This window comes from Melanerpes formicivorus, unplaced genomic scaffold, assembly GCF_026170545.1.
Source record: "Melanerpes formicivorus ecotype bairdi unplaced genomic scaffold, bMelFor1.0.p_v2 SCAF_81, whole genome shotgun sequence".
NCBI lineage: Eukaryota > Metazoa > Chordata > Aves > Piciformes > Picidae > Melanerpes > Melanerpes formicivorus.
The window spans coordinates 1,410,471-1,430,644 of record NW_027142433.1 but is presented as its reverse complement, the minus strand read 5'-3'; the positions used below and the strand labels follow the sequence as shown (position 1 = coordinate 1,430,644).

Below are 20,174 nucleotides of genomic sequence, written 5' to 3'. Positions count from 1 at the left end.
AGGTGGTGCTCAGGTGAGACTCACAAAGCTTAACAAAAGCAAGTGCAGGGCTCTGCACCTGGGCCAGAACAATCCTCACTGTCAGTACAGAGTGGGGGAGAAGGTGACAGCAGCCCTGAGGAAAAGGATTTGGGGGTGCTGATGGATGAGAAAGCTCTTCCCAGCAAGAGAGCTTGGCCATTGGGATGTGCTGCCCAGGGAGGTGGTGGAGTCCCCATCCCTGGAGGTGTTCACAACAGGACTGGATGTGGCACTTGGAGCCACAGAATTGTCAGGGCTGGAAGTGACCTCAAGGCTCAGCCAGCCCCAACCCCCTGCCATGGGCAGGGACACCTCACACCACAGCAGGTTGCTCACAGCCACATCCAGCCTGGCTGCAAACACCTCCAGGCAGGAGGCTTCCACCACCTCCCTGGGCAGCCTGTGCCAGGCTCTCACCACCCTCCTGGGGAACAACTTCTTCCTCACATCCAACCTGAATCTTCCCATTTCCAGTTTTGCTCCATCCCCCCCAGTCCTATCCCTCCCTGATACCCTCAAAAGTCCCTCCCCAGCCATGGTTTAGCTGTCAGGAGGTGTCAGGTGTTAGGTAACAGTTTGGACTTGATGATCTCTGAGGTCTTTTCCAAGCTGGTTGATGATGCTGTGGTCTTGGAGCTGCTGTTCAGGGCTTTGGTTTGACTGCTCCTGAAGTCTCAGATGCAAATACAGCAGTCACTGCTGCACCAGCTTCTGAGCTCCTGCCAAGATTTGCAGAGGATTTATAGCCAAGGATGGATAATTCCAGATAAATTAGGTCTTTCAGGAGGCAATGGTGGTGTGGGTTTTTTTTTTCCCTCTTTCTCGAGTATTTATGCCTCCAGATGACAGTGGTGATTTAAAGGGCAGTGGGTGCATCACAGCACCCTGTCAGGGAGCAGCCTGCTAGTAAATCCTGCCCCTCTGCCCCCCTGCATGACACAGGGGCTGGGCAGCCAGGGAAGGCACAGGCTCCCAGCCCAAGCTATCCTCACCTCTAATGGAAGCAGACAGAGAGACCCTGCCCTGCCCCCGGGGGAAAGCTCAGGACACAGGCTGGTGTCAGCTCACGGTGTCCCCTGCCACCAGTGCTGCAGCAGATTGCTTTCAGCTGAAATGTGCTCCAGCTGTGCAGCCTTCCCTCCCACCTGCTCCTGAAGCACTGGCAGCAGCTCAGGATGGCTTCTGTGAACGTCCTGATTTGCTATGGTGACCTCTCAGAGCAGAGGGAGAGGGCTGTGGGGCTGAGCTGAGCCCCAGGACTCGAGCACTGCTTTCTCTGAGGGTAAGCCCTGGGCCAGCACCTCTCCTGCCTTCTGCAAACAGTTCATAGAACCACAGAATGGTCCAGGCTGGAAGGGACCTCCAAAGCTCATCCAGCCTGACCTCCCTGCAGCCAGCAGGGACATCCCCAGCTAGATCAGGCTGCCCAGGGCCCTGTTGAGCCTCACCTTGAATATCTCCAGGGAAGGGACCTCAACCACCTCCCTGGGCAGCCTGTGCCAGTGTTCCACCAGCCTCATAGTCAAGAACTTGCTCCTAACATCCAGTCTCAATCTGCTCTGCTCTAGTTTGAAGCCATTGTCCCTGCTCCTGTCCCTGCAGGCCTTTGCAAACAGTCTCTCTCCATCCTTCCTGTAGCCCCTTCAGGTCCTGGCAGGCTGCTATGAGGTGTCCCCAGAGCCTTCTCTTCCCCAGGCTGAACACCCCCAGCTCCCTCAGCCTGTCCTTGTAGCAGAGCTGCTCCAACCCCCTGAGCATTTCCATGGCCTCCTCAGGACCCTCTCCATCAGCTCCAGGTCCTTCCTGTGCTGAGGGTTCCAGACCTGCATACACTGCTCCAGGTGAGGTCTCTCAGAGCAGAGCAGCAGAATCCCCTCCCTGGCTCTGCTGCTTTGGATGCAGCCCAGGATGGGATCTGCCTTCTGTGCTGCAAGCTCACACTGCCTGCTCCTGGCCAGCTTCTCCTCCATCAGCACCCCCAAATCCTTTCCCACAGGGCTGCTTTCTAACACCTCCTCCCCCACTCTGTACTGACAGTGGGGATTGTTCTGGCCCAGGTACAGAACCCTGCACTTGCTCTTGCTGAACTTCATGAGGTTCACCTGGGCACCACCTCAGCAGCTTGTCCAGCTCCCTCTGGATGCCATCCTGTCCCTCTGGTGTACCAACAGCACCACTCAGCTGGGTGCCAGCTCTGTGTCACCTCTAGCAGCTCTGCTGTCACCTGTCCCTCTGGTGTACCAACAGCACCACTCAGCTGGGTGCCAGCTGCACACTGCTGATGGTGTTTTCAATCTCTGTCATTGAGAAGAGCCTCAAACAGGCCAGGTTCCCAGGCACCTGCTGGGGTGCAAACTCTCCTCCTTGTGTTCCAGCTGGGCCACCGCTGATGCTTTCCCCCCCTCTGGCTGGCTGTCCCGGTGCCATGTGAGCATACAGAGGGGCTGTGCCTCTCCGTGCAGCAGAGCTTGCCTCTTTGAGTGGTGTGTGACAACCCCAGCGGGGAGGCAGGGTGTAAAACTCTCCTTGGAGGGCTATTGACAAGAGAAGGTAGTTTCTAAGCAGCCATTACTCTGGGAAACACTGATTAATAGCTGTTAAACGGCTGCACCTGAGAGGATGTTGGGGCCTGCTGGAGAGGCATGCTGGCTCAGCAAGCCGAGGAGCGTGTCAGGTGGCCACAAGAGCCTGTGGGAGGCAAATATTTGGTCAGAAAAGGATTTACAACATGCCTCTTCCTGCAGGAACTCTTGTAAACAAGAGGCAGCTCACCTGAATGCAATGAGCTTGCATGCCAGGGAGCCAGGCTGGCAACCTCCCAGAGGAAGGGATGGAGCAGGCTCTGCGTCCTGCCTGGTGCCAGGGCCCCACGAGCAGGCACTGCAGCAGCCTGGCAGCAATGGCCATTCCCTCCATGAGCACACATTCTCCCCTGCACAAACAGCTCTGCTGCCTTCCTTGGGGTGAGGAAGTGCACTCCCTAACGCCCCCAGAGCTGGAGGTCAGCTGGTGAGAGGCAGCCCGAGGGCAGTGTCTGACCACAGCAGTGCAGAGCATGGGGACAGCCAGCAGCAGCAGCTCTCCTCTCCACCTCCAGGCCTTGCTTGCCAGCACCTCCTATCCCAGCTCAACTTGTGCCTTCCCAGCATCCCTGCAGGGCAGGAGAGCCTGTGGTGGGGACAGGGCTAACTGTGGTTTCCTGGAGAGGTCTGGGGGTCCTGCAGGGGGGCTCCAAACCCAACTGAAGTGCAGGGCTTGCACTCTCATCTCCATCAGCCATAGAAAACAGCCAGCAGAGGTGCAGCCAGCCCTTGCCCTTGCCACTCTGGTGCCTGTGCTCCAGCTGAGGAGCTTTTATTGGTCCTGTACCTGTTCCTCTTGGCTGCTATAAGGCAGCCCTGGTTACTTGAGGACATGTGGGGAGATTGAGATTGGCTGTGAGGAAGAAGTTGCTCCCCAGGAGGGTGGTGAGAGCCTGGCACAGGCTTGCCAGGGAGGTGGTGGAAGCCTCCTGCCTGGAGGTGTTTGCAGCCAGGCTGGATGTGGCTGTGAGCAACCTGCTGTGGTGTGAGGTGTCCCTGGCCATGGCAGGGGGGCTGGAGCTGGCTGAGCCTTGAGCTCCCTTCCAGCCCTGACAATTTTATGAGGTCAGAGCCTTGCTTCACCATCAGCCAAGGAACCTGGGAAGAAAATTAAACTGAGCTTTCCACCTCTCATTGCAGGGTGATTAATTACTGCCAGCTCTGCTGTTACCAGCATCTGCAACCCACAGCCACCCATCATCACCTCCACTTGCTGCCCATGCCTGGCATCACCTGGCATGGCACCAGGCACCAGGCACAGCCAGCTGGGAGCCATGTGGGTGCAGGCTGCAACCAACAGCCTCATGCACCAGCACAAACCCTACCTCCCAGGGCTGGGGAGCAAGCGGCTGCAGCCAAGCCTGGAGGGCTTGTGGAGCCACCACCAAACCACAGCCTGCTCCATGCCAGCAGGGGTGCCCTGAGCCCCAGCTCTGCCTGGCAGATTCCTTGGTTCCACTGATTTGAAGTCTGCCTATAAATGAAGAGGGAATGAGCGAGGCCAAAGTGCACACAACCAATTTCCCAGGCAGTCAGGATGCTGCTTTACTTGAGGCTTCTTTTGCACTCTGAATCACTCTGATCCATCCAGCTTTCCTGAGCGTGAATGCGAGGGCTCCAGCCCTCACTCAGGCTCCAGCCCTCACTCAGGCTCCAGCCCTCACTCAGGCTCCAGCCCTCTGAGGAGCTGCTGCTCCACAAAACCCTTTCCTTGGCTGCCCCTTGCCCTGCACCGCCGCCCCTTGCCCTGCACAGCTGCCCCTTGCCCTGCACCGCTGCCCCGTGCCCTGCACCGCTGCCCCTTGCCCTGCACCGCCGCCCCTTGCCCTGCACAGCTGCCCCTTGCCCTGCACCGCTGCCCCGTGCCCTGCACCGCTGCCCCTTGCCCTGCACCGCCGCCCCTTGCCCTGCACCGCCGCCCCTTGCCCTGCACAGCTGCCCCTTGCCCTGCACCGCTGCCCCGTGCCCAGCACCGCTGCCCCGTGCCCAGCACCGCTGCCCCGTGCCCTGCACCGCTGCCCCTTGCCCTGCACCGCTGCCCCGTGCCCAGCACCGCTGCCCCCGTGCCCTGCACCGCTGCCCCTTGCCCTGCACCGCTGCCCCGTGCCCTGCACCGCTGCCCCTTGCCCTGCACCGCCGCCCCTTGCCCTGCACCGCTGCCCCGTGCCCTGCACCGCTGCCCCGTGCCCTGCACCGCTGCCCCTTGCCCTGCACCGCTGCCCCGTGCCCTGCACCGCTGCCCCGTGCCCTGCACCGCTGCCCCTTGCCCTGCACCGCTGCCCCCGTGCCCAGCACCGCTGCCCCGTGCCCTGCACCGCTGCCCCTTGCCCTGCACCGCTGCCCCGTGCCCAGCACCGCCGCCTTTTGCCGGTGCCAAGCTATCCGGGGCAGGGCTGCCCGGGAGGTGGCATCGTCCTTCGGGGCTGTCCTTCAGGGGGTGACCAGGTTAAGAGCCAAGCGCCCTGCTCTGGGCAGGGGCCGGGCTGGGAAGAGGCCCTTGGCTGCCTCTGCGTTTTGTGAGCCCTGCGCAGCAGCCCCGGGGGGGTGGGGGCTGCAGGGAGAGCAAATCCTCTCCTAACTGAGAAGCTCCACATCGAGTCCCCCCCGTGCCGCTGCGTTTTCCTGCCTCACCTCGCTGAGAGGTGGTGCTGGTGGGCACTGCTCAGCCTCACCGACCTGCAGGAGGGGCAGGACCTGCCCGCCTGGGCAGGCTCCCTCGGCGCTGACCGGGAGGGGATGCTCAGACCCTGGGCAATGGGAAGGTGGCTCCTGGGCAGCAGCCGTGCCCAGCCTCCTCCAAGGCACCACCGGCATCGCAAGTGCATCCTGTGAAGGAAATGCGATTGAGGGAGATTGTTCCGGACCCTGCCCACTAATTGTCTCTGAAGGAGGAAGCAGCCCACTGCTAATGATTACAGATCGTTTGCCGTGAGGGCACGCTGAGAAACAGGGAAAGGAAGAGCTGCAAACCGGCCTCACAACCTGCTGACAAGAAGCAGTGCAGCAGGGCTGGCAGACAAAACCACCTCCAGCTTGAATGCATCGACTGCACTCTCCTGCTGCCAGCTCCCTCAGGGGGTTGATTTCCTTCCCCTTTCCCAAAGAGAATCCCAAATGAGAAGCAGCAGAGATCTGGTCTGAGCAGGAAAAAATGTAATCACATGCTCTCCCCCTCTGCTTGGACTCCACCTGGAGCTCTGGGGCCAGTTCTGGAGCCTCTGTGCCAGGAAGGGTCTGGAGGGGCTGGAAGGTGCCAGAGAAGGGCCAGGAGCAGGAGCAGAGGGCTGGAGCTGCTCTGCTGTGAGCACAGACTGAGGGAGTTGGGGTTGTGCAGGCTGGAGAGGAGAAGGCTCCCAGGAGACCTCATTGTGGCCTTCCAGGATCTGCAGGGGGCTGCAAGAAAGCTGGGGAGGGACTTGTGAGGGTGTCAGGGAGGGATAGGACTGGGGGGGATGGAGCAGAACTAGAAGTGGGGAGATTGAGATTGGCTGTGAGGAAGAAGTTGTTCCCCAGGAGGGTGGTGAGAGCCTGGCACAGGCTGCCCAGGGAGGTGGTGGCAGCCTCCTGCCTGGAGGTGTTTGCAGCCAGGCTGGAGGTGGCTGTGAGCAACCTGCTGTGGTGTGAGGTGTCCCTGGCCATGGCAGGGGGTTGGAGCTGGCTGAGCCTTGAGCTCCCTTCCAGCCCTGCCAGCTCTGTGGTTCTCAGCTCTCAGTCACACCATTCTGCCCTGCTGGGGTGAGGGACTGCTGCTAGCCCAAAGCAGAGCTGGATGGCTTTGTGGGTCTGCAGCCCTGCACCCTGCAGCCACCCTAGGCAGGGCTCTGCCAGCAAGGCAGGCAGCTGGGGCTGCTGGGAGCCTCTCCCCACTCACAGAGTGCCAAGCTGGCTGAGATTTGACAGATGTGTCAAAAAAACAAAAGAGGGGGAAAAAACTCTTTTCAGCTATTTGATATTTTGGGTATTTAAACACAGGCTGTGGAGCAGGTAAATGATTCATTCTGACTTGCACCTAAAACATGGAATTATAGCACTGCATTTTGACACTGCCACCAAAACCATTTACCACTCTCCCAGCAAAATGTTCTGCTCCCCTGGAGCAATGCTTGGTGTTCCCAAGATGTTTCAAGATCTCATTCTGGTCTGGACTGATCTCAAAGGTCTCTTCCAACCTGGTCTGGTCTATTCTATTCCATTCAGACATGGACAGTGGCATTGAGTGCACCCTCAGCAGGTTTGCTGATGGCACCAAGCTGTGTGGTGCAGCAGACAGCTGGAGGGAAGGGATCCATCCAGAGGGACCTGGACAGGCTGCAGAGGTGGGCACAAGCCAACCTCAGGAGGTGCAACAAGACCAAGGGCAGGGTCCTGCAGCTGGGTCAAGACAAACCCAGGCACAAATCCTGGCTGGAAAGCAGCCCTGAGGAGAGAGCCTTGGGGGTGCTGGGGGAGGAGAAGCTCACCAGGAGCTCTCAGTGTGCACTTGCAGCCCAGAAAGCCAACCAGAGCCTGGGCTGCAGCAGGAGAAGTGTGGCCAGCAGGGCAAGGGAGGTGATCCTCCCCCTCTGCTCAGCTCTGGGGAGACCCCACCTGGAGTACTGCCTCCAGTTCTGGAGCCCCTATGGCAAGAGGGATCTGGAGGTGCTGGAAGGTGTCCAGAGCAGGGCCAGGAGGAGGAGCAGAGGGCTGGAGCTGCTCTGCTGTGAGGACAGACTGAAGGAGTTGGGGCTGTTCAGTCTGGAGAAGAGAAGGCTCTGAGGTGACCTCATTGTGGCCTTCCAGGATCTGAAGGGGGCTACAGGAAGGCTGGGGAGGGACTGCTCAGGATCTCAGGCAGTGATAGGACTAGGGGGAATGGAATGAAGCTGGAGGTGGGGAGATTGAGGCTGGAGGTGAGGAGGAAGTTCTTCCCCATGAGAGTGGTGAAGCCCTGGAATGGGTTGTCCAGGGAGGTGGTTGGGGCCCTGTCCCTGGAGGTGTTTAAGGCCAGGCTGGCTGAGGCTCTGGCCAGGCTGATCTAGTGTGGGGTGTCCCTGCCCATGGCAGGGGCTTGGAACTGAATGATCCTTGTGGTCCCTTCCAACCCTGACTGATACTGTGATACTATGACACAACCCTCCCCCAGGTGCTGGTTTCCTGGTAGCCTGAGGCTGGTTTGGGGTTTGTGTGTGTCAGTCACTGCTAGGTCCTCAAACAACCTCTCATTGGTAGTGTGAGTGGAAAGAGAGATCTAGAACCAGCACACAGTCCTCACACAGCCACTTGCCTCCACTGCCTGCTGGAAACCCCCACAGGCTGGGGACAGAATTGCTCCCTGCTCTTGCTCATCCTTCCCCTGGCTGCTGGCAGGGAGGCACAACATTTCCTCAGTGCTGCTCCCAGCACAGAGCCACAGAGCCCTCACCCAGTGCACTGGGGGTGCTCCAAACCCTGCTCTGGCAGCAGCAGCTGCCTGAGAGCCAAGCAGCTCCAGCTGCCCCTCACCTCCTCAAGGCAAGGCTGAGGCAGGCAGCTAATTGAAAGGAAATGGGAGCAGGGGTGTGAAGCTATAAATAGGAAAGTGCTAGGAGCTTCCTGGTGCTAAAAGTGTGCTTGCAAAGGGAAAGGGCTGTGGGGAGCTCCGGGGCAGCACTCCAGGAGCCTCCCAGGGAAGATGATCTGAGCTCTGCAGGCATCTCCTACATATTTGAGACAGCCTGTAGGTTGAGCTGACTCTGCAGTGGGTGGCTGAAGAGAAGAGAGGCTGGGCTGCAGGCTGTCTTCTAGAGACACAGGCAGGCAGGGAGGCACCTGCTGATTGCCCTGACCCCAGGCCAGAAAGATGGCAAACTGAAGGCAGTAGGTGAGGGACTCAGCCTCTTGGCTCCTCCTTCACCCCAGAGTGCCAGGGAAGGTTGTGAGCAGCACATGGCTAATGCCTACACGGCAGGGCAGGATCCAAAGTGAAGAGCTGGGAGGGCAGAGGGGTCTGACTCTGCTCCTGGTGCTTAAGGTGTTGAGCACTTAGTGGCCTTGGAGAGCTGCTGTGCCAGCTTCCAGAAAAAGCCCTGTGAGAGAGTGGAAGGGCAGCAAGAGCAACAGGCTTGTGCCCCCTGCCATGAGGGAGCCCCCCACTCTGCCTCCCCAGGTGAACAGGAGGCCTGGGTGCTCCAGGAGAGATGCAGGCTTCAGCACCCCAGGGGAGTGGAAGCAGCTCTGGAGGCCACCCAGCTCACCTGCCAGCCCTGAGAGATGGCTCCTGTGCACAGCAAGGGGCACCTTTCCCTCCCTGGCAGCTGGCTCGGGCTTGTCCCTGCCTGCCAGGCTGTGCTGTCAGGTTGCAATCCAGCAGCAGTCAGAGGGACTGCTGAGAGCCCTGCTATTGCCCTGGGCTCGGGGGGGGGGAGGTGGGGTGAGCTGGGCAGCACACAGAGCATGAGCCAGGCAGGCTGCTGCTGCTGCTGCCATCAGTCTGGCCTTTGATTAAAAGTGATTATTCTACTCTTAATTACCACAAGGCAGCTGCTGGCCACCGGTGGAATGGAGGAGCAGTGCCCAGTGATGCTGACAGAAGGGGGGAGCGTGTCTGCTGGCTCCCCCTCAGCCTGGCAAAGCTGCTGGCTCCCCTGCCACGCACCCAGGCCACGGCCAAACCTCACCAGGGAGCTCTTCCCCCTCCTTCAAAGCCAAGACTCAGCTGCTGTGTCAGCCACATGCGACCAGGAAGGATCCAGCTAACCCCTGGGGCAATGTTACTGCTATCTGCTCTCAAGGTGACCTTGCTGACAATGCCTGGCTGGCTCCCACAGGGTTTCTTTCACCCATCTGCTCCTCTGCCTTCCCAGAGCTGGAGCTCCCCCAGTGACACCTGGCATGCTGCTGCTCACCCAGCTCCAAGGTGGCCTTGTACACAGCTCTGGGGAGCCACACCTGGAGTGCTGTGTCCAGGTTTGGGCAGCTCAATCCAAGAGAGATGTGGAGGTGCTGGAGCCAGGGCAGAGCAGGGCAAGGAAGCTGGGAAGGGCCTGGAGGAGAAATCTGCTGAGGAGAGACTGAAGGAGCTGGGGATGGTTAGTGTGGAACAGAGGAGGCTGAGGGAGACCTCACTGCTGTCTGCAGCTCCCTGAAAGGACCTTGTGGAGAGGCTGCTGCTGGTCTCTCCTCACAGGTCATTAGTGACAGAACAGAGGGAATGGCCTCAAGCTGCCACTGGGGAGGTTCAGAGTGGACAGGAGGAAGAATTTTGTGCTGGCAAGAGTGGTCAGGGACTGGAATGTGCTGCCCAGGGAGGTGGTGGAGTGCCCAAGGCTGGAGGTGTTTGAAGGTGGTTTGGCTGTGGTGCTTGGGGCTGTGGTTTAGGGCTGAGCCTTGCAGAGCAGGGCTCTGGGCTGGGCTTGGTGATGCTGAGGCTCTGTTCCAGCCTGGCTGTTGCTGTGATTCTGTGATCTGTCCTGCAAGGGGTGAGGCTCCCCCAGGAGGAGGCATGGAGCTGCTCAGCCTGTCCCACTGCTGCTGAGCCAGTTCCCCAGGATCAGAGGATGCCTTCTCACAGGGAGGTGCCTTGGCTGGTTCTGGTCCCTGGTGAGTTGTGAGCAGGCAGCAGCAGGGCACAGGTGTCTGAGTGAAAGCTTCCCCAAGAACATCCTGTCTGTTTGCTGAGCTCAAGGGCAGCAGAGCTCACCTCAGACCCCAGAGAGCAAGAGGGAACTGGTGGGGGAGCAGCCAAATCAAAGAACCTTTGCCTTGCCCTGCACAGGAGGCTGGCTGCTTGTGGATGGCAAGAGCTCATCACCAGTCAAGACAGGAACTCACAGTGGCTCCTGCTCCAGCAGGCATCTCGTGGCTTGTCTGGTCTGAAATCACAGCTGAGCCATGGCAGGGTGTCAGTGGTGCTACAGAGCAGGAGATGAGCCTCAGTGGGCTCTGCCCTGCATTTGCTCTCCAGCATTTCAGCCCATGCTACTGCCAGGTGCCTCTGGAAGAGGTGCTGGGGGGGTGCTGGGGTGTGCTGGGGGGGTGCTGGGGTGTGCTGGGGTGTGCTGGGGGGGTGCTGGGGGGGTGCTGGGGTGTGCTGGGGTGTGCTGGGGTGTGCTGGGGGGGTGCTGGGGGGTGCTGGGGTGTGCTGGGGGGTGCTGGGGGGTGCTGGGGGGTGCTGGGGTGTGCTGGGGGGTGCTGGGGGGTGCTGGGGGGTGCTGGGGGGGTGCTGGTAGAGCACAGTGCCTGTTAGGCTCAGGAGGACAGGGGCAGATGTGGTTGGACTTCCATCACCCTCAGGGTTACCTTCCTGGTCCTGTGCCTTATCCTTGGTGCCTGGGGTGGGGCCAGTGCTGGCCTTGCTGCTCTGGCATTGCCTGGGAGATGAGCCCTGCACCCATCCCAGTGCAGGGCAAGGAAACCACTGCCAGCCCAGAGGTCGCCAGGGAGGTATTTCTCTTCCCCTGGTTTCCAGCCTTCCCTCTGCCACCTACCTAATAAATCTAATGAAACCTGCCTTGCTGGTGTCTAATTGAATCCCAGCATCCAGAGACCAGACTCCTTACATCATTCACAGACCTAACCAGCTACATCCTTGGCACACAAGCCAGGCCCAGGGGCTGCTGCAGGCTCCTCCAGAAGAGAGCAATTACCTGGGATCACAAATCACTCTCCCAATCAATTATCTGTTTATAGGTTTTCCTTGGGTCACACCTAATTGAATTATTTAGATGCTTGAGCACCACAATCACAGCAGCTGTTGACTTCCAGACTGAGATCTGGGCACTGAGTGAGGTGCTTTGGGTTTCATCTTGAGGACAACTCTCCACAGCACCTCCTGTTTACATCCTCATGCAGCACTCAGCAGTCTGCTCAGCCTGCTGCCACCTTCAGCAAGCCTTTGACTCCTGATCTAGAGCTGAAGGACTTGTAAGGTTGCAGGGAGAGGTGTGAGCAAGCACAGTGCCCAGGATCTGCTCCAGCACCTGGAAGCACAGGGGCAGGATGCTGCCTCTGCTTCCTGGAGCAGTTTCTGGTCCCTGGACCCAGGGGCTGGAGGGTCAACAGAGCCAGGACTGCAACTGCCCTGATCTGAGCTTCTAGGAGTGTGTCCTCTGAAGGCTGCTGAGCTCCTCATCTTCACAAGGAGACTCACCTATGCTGCATCACATGCTGCTGATGAACTGCTGCTAATGAACTACTGCACAGCCCCTGGATTTGTGTCACCACACTGCTGCCCTCCAAAGGACCTCTGCTCACCCCCAGGCAATGACACAGTGAGCAACCTGCTGTGGTGTGAGGTGTCCCTGCCCTGGCAGGGGGTTGGAGCTGGCTGAGCCCTGAGCTCCCTTCCAACCATAACAATCCAGGATTCTATGCTCCAAGCCACCCAGGAGTCAGACCTGAGAGGTGCTGGGGTCTGCTGCAGCCCCTGGCATGGGTGCCAGCTGGCATGCAGTAGGGCAGGGGTTGGGTGGCTGGGGTGTGCCAGGGGATTCAAAGTGCCACCCTACAGATCTCAACCCAGATCCCTGGCCCCCTCTCCTTTGCATCTGCTGTGTCTGCAGTGGCAGCCAGCTGGGGAGGCTTCCCTATGAATCATGCAGCTCAGACCACCAGTGGTGGAGCCTGAACAGCTCTGGGGTGCCCCTGTGGGGGGCTGAGCTGTGACTTAGGCAGCACAGGAGGGGTCTGCAGCTTGTCTGGCCCACAGCCTGTTGGGATTTGAGCTCTTTGTTTGCAGGAGCTGGTGGGGTTTCAGGCTTTGCTAGTGAAATTCCTTCCCTCCTGCAACAAGAGACCTCCACCAGAAAAACAAAAGCACTCAAGTCACAGATCCTTGGTGAGCCACAGGATCAACCAGGTTGGGAAAGACCTCAGAGCTCATCAAGTCCAACCTAGCACCCAACACCTCCGGACAACTAAACCCTGGCTCCAAGTGCTGCATCCAATCCCCTCTTGAACACCTCCAGGGATGGGGACTCCACCACCTCCCTGGGCAGCACATTCCAATGGCCAATCTCTCTTGCTGGGAAGAACTTTCTCCTCACCTTCAGCCTAAGCCTCCCCTGGCACAGCTTGAGACTGTGTCCTCTTGTTCTGGTGCTGGGTGCCTGGGAGAAGAGCCCAACCCCCACCTGGCTACAGCCTCCCTGCAGGGAGTTGGAGAGAGCAAGAAGGTCTCCCCTGAGCCTCCTCTTCTGCAGGCTTGAGGATGGGGCTCAGCTGGATGCCTGTGTCATGCCAGCCCATGGGGAAGGGCAGGTGGGCAGGGGCAGGAGCCCTGTGCCCAGCCTGGGGGTGTTGCTGGGCTCCTCACTGCCAGGTGTGGGGGTTTCAGGAAATCTTCCACAGATCTTGAACAGAAAGTGGCAGAATGTGAATAAATCACCTCAGGGTGTGCAAAGGGAACATGGTGACAGGATCTACAGCATCCCCTTGGGCAGAAAGCTGGCACCAGGTTAGCTTTGGGCACTAACTTCCACTCCTTGCAGCTCCCTTGGCTCTGGCAGGTGCCAGCTCTGCCTCCTGCTGGCTTGGCTGCCCTTGGCTGGGCTCTTTGCTGGGGCTAAGTGCTAACAGCAGCTCTCTGTGCTCCTCTCACCTTCTGCAGGGAGGAAGGGAGCAGGGAGGGGGAAGCTGGTGGTGACCCCCTGGGTTTTTTCGGGGGGGGTTCTGGTGTTGTCCATAAGTTGTAGATCCACCTGGGTGGTGTACATTCTGTCCTTGGTTTAGCTGATTGGATGGTGCTGGGTGAGAGGTTGGACTTGATGGTCTCTGAGGTCATTTCCAGCCTGGTTAATTCTGCTCTGCTCTGCTCTGTTCTATCCTATCCTATCCTATCCTATCCTATCCTATCCTATCCTATCCTATCCTATCCTATCCTATCCTATCCCATCCCATCCCATCCCATCCCATCCTACCCTCTCCTACCCTACCCCATCCCTGTTTCTATTCCTGCTGATGCCATTGCATATTTGGGGTTGCAGCTCTGCCTGCAAGCAGAGCTTCCTTTGCCTCCCAGCTGAGCTGGGCTGGCAATTTGATGTTGGGAGGGGGCAACGTGGGGAGGTGCTGTGGCTTCCCCCTCCAACAGGCTGTGCTCCCCAGGGGGATGGTGACAGTTTGCTGCCCTGGAGCTCATTGCCAAGGAGATCAAATATTTATGGCTGCTCTCTCTGGCTTCCCCTTGCAAGCCAGGGTGACTTATTTGTTGCCAATTTACATGCATGTTTAAAGGCATCTTTACAGCCCTTCCAAGCACCAAAAGGTTTATTCCTCTGGGTAGCATTTTGCCAGGCAGAAGCAGTCACCCCCTCCCCACCCCCACCCCCCCCTAACCCCCCCCCTCCTGTGCCTGCATTTGTCCCCAGCTCCAGTGCTCGTTTTCCTCTCGGTAATGATTATCATTATCCTAAGAAAAATGGGTCATTTAGAGCTGTTTCTCCCCAAATGAAAGGCTGTGGGATACAGGATATCATTAAGATTCTAAACCTGACTTCCAACCTCAAAAGCAGGCTCTTGCTATTCGGGGAGCTCGGTGGAGGGAGGGAGGGAGGGAGAGGAGGGAGAGGAGGAGGGAGGGAGAGGGAGTGCATGATGAATGTGCTTCAGCCACAAAACGACTGCCTGAGTCCACCTGGCCTGTGCCACCGGCATCTGAGCTGGCACTAAACAGCCCAGGCTGCCACAGGGACTCCCTGCCCGGCGCTGGAGGGCAGAGGCTGCCTCCCATCCTCTCCGGGGCTGCCTCCCAGGCAGGGCATCCACACAGCTCCCCTTGCGTTTGCTGCCCCCGCCGTGCTGTGCATGGCACACTGCTCCCAAAGCATTCAGGCTGGAGCAGAGCCTCAGCACCACCAGCTCCAGCCCAGAGCCCTGCTCTGCAAGGCTCAGCCCTAAACCACAGCCCCAAGCACCACAGCCAAACCACCTTCAAACACCTCCAGCCTTGGGCACTGCACCACCTCCCTGGGCAGCACATTCCAATGCCTGAGCTTGGCTGCGGGCAGGAGGGACGTGGGCAGGTCAGGCCCCTGCAGGAGGGGAGGCTGGCAGGCTTGAAAGCCTGTGCTTGGATGAGGGAGGAAAGCAGGCTGCAGCATTTGGACAGCAGCCCTGGAGGCAGTGCCTGCCCTGCCCTCACACATTGCTCGGGCTTAAGTAACCCTGCACGGGAGTCTCAGGAACTGCCTCCTCTGCCGCCTCCATCCACCTGTGGACAGAGATGCATCTCCAAGGCCTCTCCTGAACTCCTCAGCCCTGGGCTCTCAGCACCAAGGTCCCTGCCAGGCTCTGGGCTATCTCCTTGCCTCCTCACTCCTGGCACTAGGCAAGCATGCCCTGCCCAAGCTCAGCACTGGCTTTGTCTGTGGCAGCCTACCTCCCACCTGCTCTTCTCTGCCCCCAAGCCTGGTTTCTATCTCCCCAGAAGGGGCTTCATGAGAAAAGTTTTGCTTGGAAAGGCTACAGAGCTTCTGTGCAAGCCTGAAATGGTTGTGTACAGAGCTGGGAGGCAGAGCTAATCCCTTTTGCAGCTTAGCCAGCTGCTGAAAGATGCTGTGTAGGAATGGGGAGCTGCTGGGCTGCTTCCCCACCCTGTGAAATGGGAGAGACAAAGGATATCCAGAGGATGAGAGACTGACCCAAAGCAGCTGAGGGAGCTGGGGCTGCTTAGCCTGCAGAAGAGGAGGCTCAGGGGAGACCTTCTTGCTCTCTCCAACTCCCTGAAGGGAGGTTGTAGCCAGGTGGGGGTTGGTCTCTTCTCCCAGGCACCCAGCCCCAGAACAAGAGGACACAGTCTCAAGCTGTGCCAGGGGAGGTTTAGGCTGGAGGTGAGGAGAAAGTTCTTCCCAGCAAGAGAGATTGGCCATTGGGATGTGCTGCCCAGGGAGGTGGTGGAGTCCCCATCCCTGGAGGTGTTCAAGAGGGGATTGGATGTGGCCCTTGGAGCCATGGCTTAGTTGTCAGGAGGTGCTGGGTGGCAGCTTGGACTTGATGAGCTCTGAGGCCTTTTCCAACCTTATTGATTCTATGATTCTATGTTTTAAGAAGGGAGGCTTGCCCCAAATCATCAACAAATCAACAAATCATCAATAAATCATCAATAAATCATCAACAAACCATCAGCTGTGGCTGTGAGCAGCCTGCTGCAGTGTGAGGTGTCCCTGCCCAGGGCAGGGGGGTTGGAACTGGCTGAGGTCCCTTCCAGCCCTGAGAACCCTCTGATTCCAGCTCTGGAAGCTGCTTCTGGCTGTGCTCAGACTCCTTTTTCATTCTCTGGTTTTTTCCCTTCATGTTTTTAAATGCAAATGTGTATGAACAGGCTCTCCTGCTGCAGCTGCCAGCCAGGCAGAGGCAGAGGCAGAGCAGCCAGAGCCACCTCACACACAGGGTGCAGGGCCAGCCACCCCGAGCCCACTGCTGTGAGGAGCCTCTCCCCCATCCCAGCACTGCCCTTGCAGGGTCACAGCCATGGTGCTAGCAGTGGGCACCACCCCCAGGCTTTGCCAGGCTCTGGCAGCTTGAGGCTGAGGCCTGGGAAGGTTTCCCACAGGTTGAGCAGGAGAGTGGTGGAAGGCAAACAAATCACCACTGGATGCAGAAGGGAAATGATGCTGAGGTCTGATGAATCCCATGGGGCTGATGACTAACACAAAGTTAGTTGTTGACCTAACTCTTGCTCCTTGTGGCTTCTTCACTCCTGCAGACACCAGCTGGTGGCTTTGGCTTGGCTGCTCCTGACCTTGGCTGTGTACTCATTGTGGGTAAGTACTAACAGGCTGCTCTCTGCTCCTCCCTCCCTCCCTTTCACCTTGTGCCGGGTGGAGGAAGGGAGCAGGGAGGGGTGGGGGGAAGCTGGTTTTCCCCAGGGGGCTTCTTGTGTTGTTCATAAATGGCAAAGCCATGGAAATGCTGCAGATCTTGTGCAGATTCATTCCATTTCCTATCTCTAGGTTGTGATCTGCTTGCAAACAGAGCTGCATTTGCCTCCCATCTGAGCTGGGCTGGCAGTTATACTGGGGGGGTGGTGAGGAATTTCAGCCCACCACGGCATGCCCTGGGTTGTGTGAGTGTGGCTCTCCCCACACCACTCAGTCCCCAGGCACCCAAAACCTGTGCCAGCTGCAGAGCTGGGTGCCTGGCTGGGGAGGATGGAGGCAGGGGGCTGTGGGGGGGAGGCCAGGGCAAGGAGAGCAGCTCTGCTCCTCGGGGCCATGTCCCCATTTGGGTGTCTGAAAGACAAGTTAGCTTTGCTCTGGTGAGCAGCCAGGAGATCCAACCCAAACCATTCCTGCCTGACTGCTGCCTCACTATTTGCACTCAAGGGCTGCTGAGCAGAAGAATGGTTAGGAGTCAACCTGAGAGGCTCTGTTCAGCCCCAGAGAGATGTCCTTTCTCCCTGGGATCATTTTGCCCTTCTCCTTTCCCCTTCCCCCTCCTCTGCTGCTTGGCTTCAGATTGGCTTCAGAGCAGTAACTCGTTTGGGCTTCTCAGGAGCAATGAAGAAGGTAAGCACCACGTGGTGTACTTTGCTACAAACACAGCTCCAGAGGAAGGGAATTCAAACCTCAGCCCCGAGGCAGTCACACAGAGGAGAGTGAAACCACCTCTCCTTCCATCCACTAACGGCCACAGAGCCACCCTGCATCTTTATCCCTTCCACCCTGCAGGAGGGAAGCTCATCCCTGGGGCAGCAGCAATCAAGTGTGGAGCAGAGCAGGCACTTCCCAGGTGAAATGTGGCACACATCTGTCTGGCAGGTACTTCTCCCTCAGCTGTCAGCTGTAAGAGGCAGGGGAAACTCAGTCTCTGTGGAGCAGCAGGCATCCTTCCTGTACCAAAAGGGCAATGATGAAACCCTGCCTCAAAAGCAGGGTTTCCAAACCCATCTTCCCTGCCCCTCTCTGTGTGCCACAGCCACCAGCCTGCCCCTGTGTGCCATGCCAGGGCTGGTGGGTGGCCATCCTGCCAGCAGGCACAGTCAGGTGTGGCTATGTCTTGCTGCAGCAATGGAGTGAGCTGGCCCAAGCAGGGCAGGGCATGCTCTCCACCCCCTGCACTTCTCTGCCTCCCTCCTGCAGTGGGAGCTGGTGGATGCAGCCCCTCACCAGTGCACAACCCTGCTGCCTGCCTGAGCCTCCAAACCTCCTCTGCTCCTAGAAGAGAGCTGGCTGAGGAGCATGCTGGCTTGAGTGTCCTCACACAAACACTGAGCCATCAGCGGCTTTCTGGGTGCTTCTTTGTGCTCCCTTCCAGCTGAAAGCCAATTTCTGTGTGCTGTGCTCCAAAATAGCTCAAGTGTGCTTGCAGGAGAGGCTGTGGAGAGCTGGCTTTGCTTCCCCTCGAGCTGAAACACAAGTGCATGATATTTGTGTGAGCTGCAGCCTGCAGGACACCCCAACAAGCCCCTGGCTCTGAGCAGTGGCAGGAGTGGGGGAGCACAGCCCCAAGGATCAGGCTTGCACTGATGCTGACCTCGTCAGGGTTAGCTTTAAACTGATCAGGGAGCACCCAGGGAGCCAGTTTACAAGTAAATAATAGCTAAATTGGTCCAGTTAATAACTAAATATGAATTAGGCAACAGCTTTCCACCTGAATGGATTCTCTGTGCAGAAATAAACTCCTGCTGAAAACTTCAGCAAGGCCTTCAGCTGCAACCAACCACTCACTGCTGAACAAGCACAGCTCAGGCAGGCTGCTGGGTCCCTGTCCCTGCTGAGCAGGGAGCCTGGAGAGCAGAAGGCTGAGAGGGATCTGATCAATGATCATCAATAGCTGAGGGCTGGGGGTCAGGAGGGAGGGGACAGGCTCTGCTCACTTGCTCCCTGGGACAGGACAAGGGGCAGTGGATGGAAACTCCAGCACAGGAGGTTCCAGCTCAGCATGAGGAGGAACTTCTGCCCTGGGAGGCTCCCAGAGCCCTGGAGCAGGCTGCCCAGAGAGGTTGTGGAGTCTCCTTCTCTGGAGCCTTCCCAGCCCCACCTGGATGTGTTCTGTGTGCCCTGTGCTGGGTTCTCTGCTCCTGCTCTGGCAGGGGGATTGGACTGGGTGATCTCCTGATGTCCCTTCCAACCCCTGACACCCTGTGATCCCTCCAGTGGACTGCAGCTTGAGGAGGGCAGATTCAGACTAGATGTTAGAAATTCTTTGCAGCAAGGGTGTGAGACACTGGCACAGGTTGCCCAGGGGGCCATGGATGCCCCCTCCCTGGAGGTGTTCAAGGCCAGGAGGGGTGAACTCTTGAGCCATGTGGTCTTGTGTGAGGTGTCCCTGCCCATGGCAGGGGCTTGGAACTGGATGATCTTTAGGTGCCATCCAACCCAAACTCTTCTGTGAAGGGACAATGGCTTCAAACTAGAGCAGGGCAGATTGAGATTGGGTATCAGGAACAAGTTCTTGACTATGAGGGTGGTGGAACCCTGGAACAGGTTGCCCAGGGAGGTGGTTGGAGCCCCATCTCTGGAGATATTCAGGGTGAGGCTGGAGAGGGCTCTGGGCAGCCTGATCTAGCTGGGGATGTCCCTGCTGCCTGGGGGGGACAACCATGCTGTGATTGATTCTATGAATCTATCAGTCTCAGGTTTGGTCTGCACTGCTTGGCTGATCAGTCAGCAAGAAAACAATGCAGATGAGGAGGGAGGAAAGAAGGAACCTCCTGCAATAAAAAAGGGCAGACACATCCATCCCCTGCTCTGCTGGCTGAGAGAGGCTGCACCAAACGCCGGCTCCCGGCGGCTCATCACTTATCCCCACGTCTTCCCAGACAGCACCCACTGCAAGCCAGGTTATGGATGGCCTGTTGGAAGTGACAGGAGATGCTAAGATCCCATTAGAGGTGTCATGTCTTCTGTCAGCACAGGGGGAGTTTGTGTCTGCAGCTTGTTTGGTGCTGCTGAGCTCCCAGAGACAGGGACGCCCCTGGGGGTCAAGCGATACAACACTCCCGAGGGCTGCAGATAACCCCCAGGGGCACTCAGTGCTCTGGGCTGCTGCAGCCAGGAGCTGCTTGTCCTGGAGAGGGAAAGGCTCCAGGAAGGTCTCAGTTATTAGCATTTTCTCCTGGTATAAAAGCAGTGCTATGAGGATCATGGAACAGGCTTGTGAAGCCTAAGAGAGCCTGCTCCCCCCTGCTGCCCTGACTGCAGCAGCACGTGGATTTGGGGTTCTTCCTTTGGTCATCCTTCACTGGGACATTCAGAATCCCAGCAACATTCAGGCTGGAACAGAGCCTCAGCATCACCAACTCCAGCCCAGAGCCCTGCTCTGCAAGGCTCAGCCCTAAACCACAGCCCCAAGCACCACAGCCAAACCACCTTCAAACACCTCCAGCCTTGGGCACTCCACCACCTCCCTGGGCAGCACATTCCAGTCCCTGACCACTCTTGCCAGCAGAAAATTCTTCCTCCTGTCCACTCTGAACCTCCCCAGTGGCAGCTTGAGGCCATTCCCTCTGTTCTGTCACTAATGACCTGTGAGGAGAGACCAGCAGCAGCCTCTCCACAAGGTCCTTTCAGGGAGCTGCAGACAGCAGTGAGGTCTCCCTCAGCCTCCTCTGTTCCACACTAACCATCCCCAGCTCCTTCAGTCTCTCCTCAGCAGATTTATTCTCCAGTTCAT

At 58.2% G+C, this 20,174-nt stretch overlaps 1 protein-coding gene across 2 annotated transcripts in view; it reads right to left on the bottom strand.

The window, feature by feature from the left end:
• TMEM121 (transmembrane protein 121) overlaps positions 1-20,174 on the bottom strand; it is a 45,716-nt gene that overhangs the window by 4,806 nt on the left and 20,736 nt on the right. The window lies entirely within an intron of this gene.